The sequence below is a fragment of the Vicugna pacos genome, chromosome 20, assembly GCF_048564905.1.
Source record: "Vicugna pacos chromosome 20, VicPac4, whole genome shotgun sequence".
Taxonomy (NCBI): domain Eukaryota; kingdom Metazoa; phylum Chordata; class Mammalia; order Artiodactyla; family Camelidae; genus Vicugna; species Vicugna pacos.
Genome location: NC_133006.1, coordinates 18016078 through 18022077, shown reverse-complemented (window position 1 = coordinate 18022077; position 6000 = coordinate 18016078). Strand labels below are relative to the sequence as shown.

Here is a 6000-nt window from a genome sequence, read left to right as displayed (position 1 = left end):
AAATTAATGATTAAATGGAACATTAAAGGATGAGTAGAAATTAGCCAGGCATTCCTAGCTGGGGAGACAGCCTGAGAAAAGGCATAGTGGTAAGAATAATGACCTACTCTCACAAAAAGCATTGAATTGGGGAGACATGAGGATGAATCCAACAGAGACCATCCCAGCTGTGTATGGCCTCTTTTAACATTCTATTCTTGGGAAGGAGTTCAAAGCTCTATAAAGAACTCCCAGCCACTGTTCTGCTGAGTCTCCAATAGAATGTTACTGCTTTGGAGCTCTCCAAGGTACTGAACCATATCAATCTGAACAGCAACTGTCTGTATAGAACCCTGCTCCTTTCAGACCCTGACTCCTGCCCATGCCTGCTGCCCTTGGCTGATGTCATGTAGTGGAAACAGAATAGGTTTACCAACCCAAATGATTCAAATTAAGAAACAGACAAAAAAATGATAAATTATTATTATAAATGGTAAATTATGGTGTGTCCGTATGAGTATTGCACAGTGCTTTGGTGGCCTTATTTTTTTATTATTTATTTGGAATTTTATATATTTTTAAGATATCTATGACAACATGCATTTCCCTGAAAAATATCATTTAAACTAAAATAAAAAAGAGATTTGGAATCAAAGGATTGGGATGTGAATCCTAACTCTGTCACTTAACAGCTGTCTGACCTCAGGTCAAGTAATTTAATCCTCAGTAGTTATTGTTAACTCAGCTGCAAGAAGAAGGAAAACAAGGGCCAAACCTTCAGTAATTCCCCAATGCCTACAACGCAGATTTCTTATGGGTCTTAAATGAGCTCAAGCACATGTACCTACTACCTACCATGTTGCTTAAATAAGAGAAACATTTAGCAAGTGCTTGTTTATTTCCTACCCCACCACTTGCTGCTCAGTTTTCTGCTACAGCAAGAGGAAGCCTGGTGTGTAACAAGGTGGCAACAGGTTTTGTAGGTATGGACATTCTTCCCATTCTTGAGGCCTTCATTACAACAGAACTCTGAAATGGGACTAACTCTGAGCATAATTATGTGTTATTTCCACACCTGGCTCTCAGTACATTAGCATCTAGACCCTCACCCTCATGGCAGGATTCTAGAAGACTATTCCCTGGGTAATGTGACTGTCTGAAAAGTAAATGCCTAAAGAATTTGGTGTTCTTCCAACAAACAGCTGAGCCAGATCACCCTACTCCAAAGCTCAAAGTTCTCATGTCCCCCTGCTACTCAGAACTTCCAATTAGACTTGTTTTAACCTTCCCACTCTATCATGAGCTTAGAAGAAGTTTTACATCTAAGGCTCTAATATGGAAGATAAAGATAAAAAAGAAAAACAAACAGAAAAAAACAAACAAATAAAAAAAGCAATTTGGAGGAAATAAAAACTATACAGGGAAATAACGCAAATAAGTTCAATAATTAATGTACTTTGAGAAATAAAAGAACTTCCATGAAACAAGAACAGGATGCTATTTTTTAAAAAATCCAAGGACCACTTAAAGAGCTCTTGGAAATGAGAAACCTGGTGGCAAAAATGAAAAACTATAACTGGGTATTAAGGTAATATTGAGGAAATTTCATCTCTCACTCCCCCCGCCCCAAAAGAGCAAACATACACAGAAGGAAAATAAGAGAAAACAGACTAAAAAGAAGGAGGACCATCATGAATGTCCAACATGAGAATTATGTCAGTTCTAAAAACAAAGAACAGAGAAAATGGGGAAAAGTAGGCTATTCTCTTAGAAATAATGCAGGAAATTTCCCAAAACAGATGGAAAGGAGCCACTAATCGTGCAGTCTAATTAATGAAAGAAGCAGCACACAAGGCACATAACATCATTGTAAAATTTCAGATCAGAGGGGACAAAGAAGAAAATCTACAAATTACCAGAGGAAATATACATATATATATATATACATTTATATATATATATATTTTATACATATATATAATATATATTTATATATTTGGTATATATACATACCAAAGTTCTGGAGTCAGAATGGCTTTAGATTTCTCAATAGCAATATGTAAAGCAAGAGAACAATGGAGAAACACCCTCAAAATACTGAAGGAAATTATCCCCCATCTGGAATTCTATACTCAGCCCAACTATGAATAAAGCACTATAGAATAAAAACGTTTCTAGACTTGTACAGTCTTCACAAATTTCTCTTCCCATGCATCCTTCCTTGGGGAATTACTAGAGTATAGACACCACACACACACACACAAAATAGATAGTAAGCCAGGAAAGAGAAAGACATTGAATACAGGAAGCATGAACTCCAACACTGGAGAAGAGTGAAAGAAATACCCAAAAGGATGGTAAGCAGTGGCCTCAGATTGACAGTTGTGTACCAGGCATGGAGGACAACCAGTTCAGATTAGAACAGAATGCCTCAAAAGATAGGTCTGTAGAGAGTTGTCATCACCAACATCCCCACTGCTGTGGGTTCTTTTTTTTTTTTTTTAATTGAGGATAGAATTCCTGGGTGAGTCTAACTGAGATGATCTGTTTTTGACTTGCCTTAATTATTTCTGAGGAGGTTGGTGCTTTTCCTACAGCATAGCCTGTTTTCTGGGTCAACTGCGGATGCTCATTTCACCCCACGGAAGTGTTCTGTTTTGGTGTCCTTCAGGAGCTGCAGGTAGACCCCAGTGAAGCAGAACACCCAGAGCAGCCCACGCTCTGGACCACATTTCTTCTGGCTACCCAGTGCCTGGCCCCCGCTGCAGCCCTACCACATGTCCAACTTTGGTTTCTCAAGACCCACTCATGACCTTGTCCACCTACTTCCCCAGAAGGGGCTCTTGTGAACTCTTGGGGAAACTGAAACTGGACTGACCCAGAGACTCTGCTCAGTGTATCTCTCTCCCAGACACCTTTGTCAAACAGGGGCAACATTGCCTTTTCATCCTCATTTAGATTTTTGCTTCTACTCAATAAACATTGTTTAGGAATATATACCTAGATAGTAAAACTATGAAAAAATCAAGAGAATGATTAACACAAAAATCAACATGGTGGTTATTTCTGAAGAAGAGGTTGGAGGTTTTACTTAGAGAGGAGCATTTGGAGAACTTGTAAGTTACCAGTTAATGTTCTATTTCTCAATTTTTGTGGGAAGTACATAGGTGTTAAATGTACTATATTTTCAACTCTATTTAAAATATTCTTTGATACATATAATATACTTCATAGTAAAAATATACCTAGCAAGCAAAGCCATCCTGTGAAGCAATGAAATTGTGTAGCTTGAACTAACTGGTAACCGTCAGAGAACATTTTTGAGTGTCCCTTCTGTTTCCAGCTGGAACCCTGACTATTTAAATATTTCAGTGTCCCTGCCCAGTGGTACATTTTCATATTAATATGGATTTTGAGGACCAAAAAGTCCTCAGAAGCCCAAACAAGTAGCTGTCTAATGGGGTGGAATTCCAGGCGGTATTCCAGAGGAGTTCCCATGTCAGCTCTCAGATCAGACTGTGTCGCAGGTTGTTTTTACAAGCAGCCTTGTCCAAGGGAAGATACGCATCTAAAAACATCTCCCTCCAGTGAGGGGTCTGCAGCTGTGGCTTTTTGTGGAAAGATTGTACACTGGTTTATTATTCAATGAATTATACTGCTAGCTAAGTATAGACCAGCCTGGGGGGATTTGCTTCTGACTTGTGGAATTTTTTAGTTCTTTTCAAACTGTGTCCCAGAGAGAAGGAGGACCTCCATCCAGGCACTGGCAGGGATGCCCAGTTCTCACCAGCATCCTCACGTTGCTTTAAGAGAGCATTTATTTTTTCTTTTTTCACAGAATGAGTCAGTTGCTGACAGACTCCTAGGATCTCTCACCATCTTCCTGTTGCCTCTTCCCCTCTGAAGATCAAAGCTCACCTCGGGAGAACCTCCAGAAGGAAGAAATAGCCAGCGGATCCCCCAGGGCCAGGCAGGAAAAGCAAGTAAACAAGTGATTGACGCACTTTGTAGACAAGCTGGAGGGGCCGCCATGCAGTCTCTGCTGGGGGCGAGCATGAGTGGGGGAAGCTGAGGAAGCCGTCCAGGATGGGGGCGGGCCCCGGAGGGCTGGGGCAGCAGCTCATTGTTCCCAGGGTTCCCAGGGAATAAGGCAGGCCTCCAACAAAACAAACATGCGAGAGGACCAGCTATTTGTGTTGATAAACACAAAAAGAAGGGAAGTGACTGGCTGGAGGGAGGGTGATCTTTAGTGGAATGTGCCTTATCCTAGCTCCTAAGGGACACTAGAGGAAGAGGGAGAAGGAACTGGGACAAAAGGAGGCAGTGTTGTTAAAACGCATGGGGCCCAGAGATGGGCAGTCCTGGGTTCAGATCCTGGGGCCTCTATTTCCTAATTCTGTAGCTTAGCCCTATTATTTAACTTCTCTGGGCCTTCGTTTGCTGTCTGTGAATTGGGAATGATACTTCTCACCATTAGGTTTCTTTGAAGGCTTATTAAGATAATGCACTTTTACTATCTGACACAGAAAGTTTGTTTGTCTTTTAACGTTAACTATTGTTGTTAGAGAGGTGTATCAGTGAGGGGTGGGGACGGGAGGAAGCAGTGAGCTGTGGGGAAACAGGTCTACATGTCAAGCACCTGGGTGTTCATCAAGGCTCTGGCCTAAATTCACCACATGAATGCGAACAGGTAACTCCCGTCTGTGGAGCTGAGCTTCACCAGCCCGGAACAAGGGTGCTGATGGAGGTCTCCCAGGTTCATTCTAGTGCCAAGATCCTGGATTCTAAAGAACTGTATCTGAGGTGTGACTAGTAAATTCTCTGACTTAAAAATCATGCCGAGGCAGGCAAGTGCGGTGTTTGTTCCCATAATACTGGTCTTCTTGAGAACTTTGGTTTTATTATAATGATGCTGCCATTTCCCAAATGTTTTCAGATTCATTGGTTTAAAATTGTCTGCAGAGCTAGTTCTTGAAGCCAAATTAGAAAATCATCTCATTGCTTTGTAGCCATGATTACTTTTTTTCATCAACAAGATGTTATGAGGGTCGAAAGTGCTAGTTTTGTGCATGAGCAAAAAGGAAGCACCAGTGGGGGGGAAGTTAGGTCTGTGTAAGGCGTCAGACATCGACACACTTGGACCATGTCCTATGTGGCCAGGAAACATGGGGGTGCTCTTCCCATCAGTGGAGATCCTCTAGGTGGGTGTGGGGGATCGGGTGATGCCTGAGGACCAGGTTCAGAGCACAGCCCTCTCAGTGGTGGCCTGGTGGACAGCCACTCTGGACCATGTTCAACAGCTGCCCAAGAATATGATACGAAAGCCCATGGCAACCACCTGGTGAAGCAGTGTGATGTAGACATCCAGAACCTGGTCAGCTCCACCTCCAGAGACTCGAGCCAGAAGCTTCTGCAGAGGCACTTAGAAAAGCTCAAACGAACGAAAGGCTAAGGTCTGAGTTTCCCACATGGGGTTTTTAGCCATATGAGCCCTTTTGGGGCTCTCTGGTTCCCAGGGGGCATTTTAATAAGATATTTTACTGTTTTTTTAAAAGGAGGGCCCAGGGTCATCAGCCAGGGAGGGATAGAAACAAAGATTCAGAAACAGTAAGAGATCCTTCACCAGGTAGATGGGCCTCAGCACTTCCACCCCTGCCACAGATGCAGCTGGAAAAAATTAAAGATTTTGGGAGAGCAAGTGTTGGCAGATGGCCCCAGGGGGCAGCTGGGGCCTTCACATAAGAAACAGGTCTGAGTAGAGGCAGCAGAAAGAGCCATCAGCAGAGAACACCAAACTGGAAGAAACAAGTCCTGCCCTCAGCAGACCCATAGCACCCTCTGTGGGTGCTCGGATACCACAGGTTAGCCACCCTGGTGCTCCCAACTAACAAGAGATAGGAGCTGGGCTTGAGTGCCTGAAACCCACAGATTTATTAAACATAGCCCAGCATCTCATCTGTCCAAGATGTGATGGACAAGCAACCTTAACTCTGTCCCAGGGTGGCATCTACAAGGACCAGG

At 42.8% G+C, this 6000-nt stretch overlaps 1 long non-coding RNA gene across 4 annotated transcripts in view; it reads left to right on the top strand.

Annotated features, from left to right (window-relative positions):
* The first annotated feature begins 3825 nt into the window (after positions 1-3825).
* LOC107033360 (uncharacterized) overlaps positions 3826-6000 on the top strand; it is a 45140-nt gene continuing 42965 nt past the window's right edge. For 3 of the 4 annotated variants that reach the window (XR_012062169.1, XR_012062167.1, XR_012062166.1), the window contains exon 1: positions 3826-3958. This is a non-coding gene — a long non-coding RNA (uncharacterized lncRNA). Of the gene's footprint in view, positions 3963-6000 lie in introns of all 4 variants that reach the window. The other variant, XR_012062168.1, reaches the window with a different exon arrangement.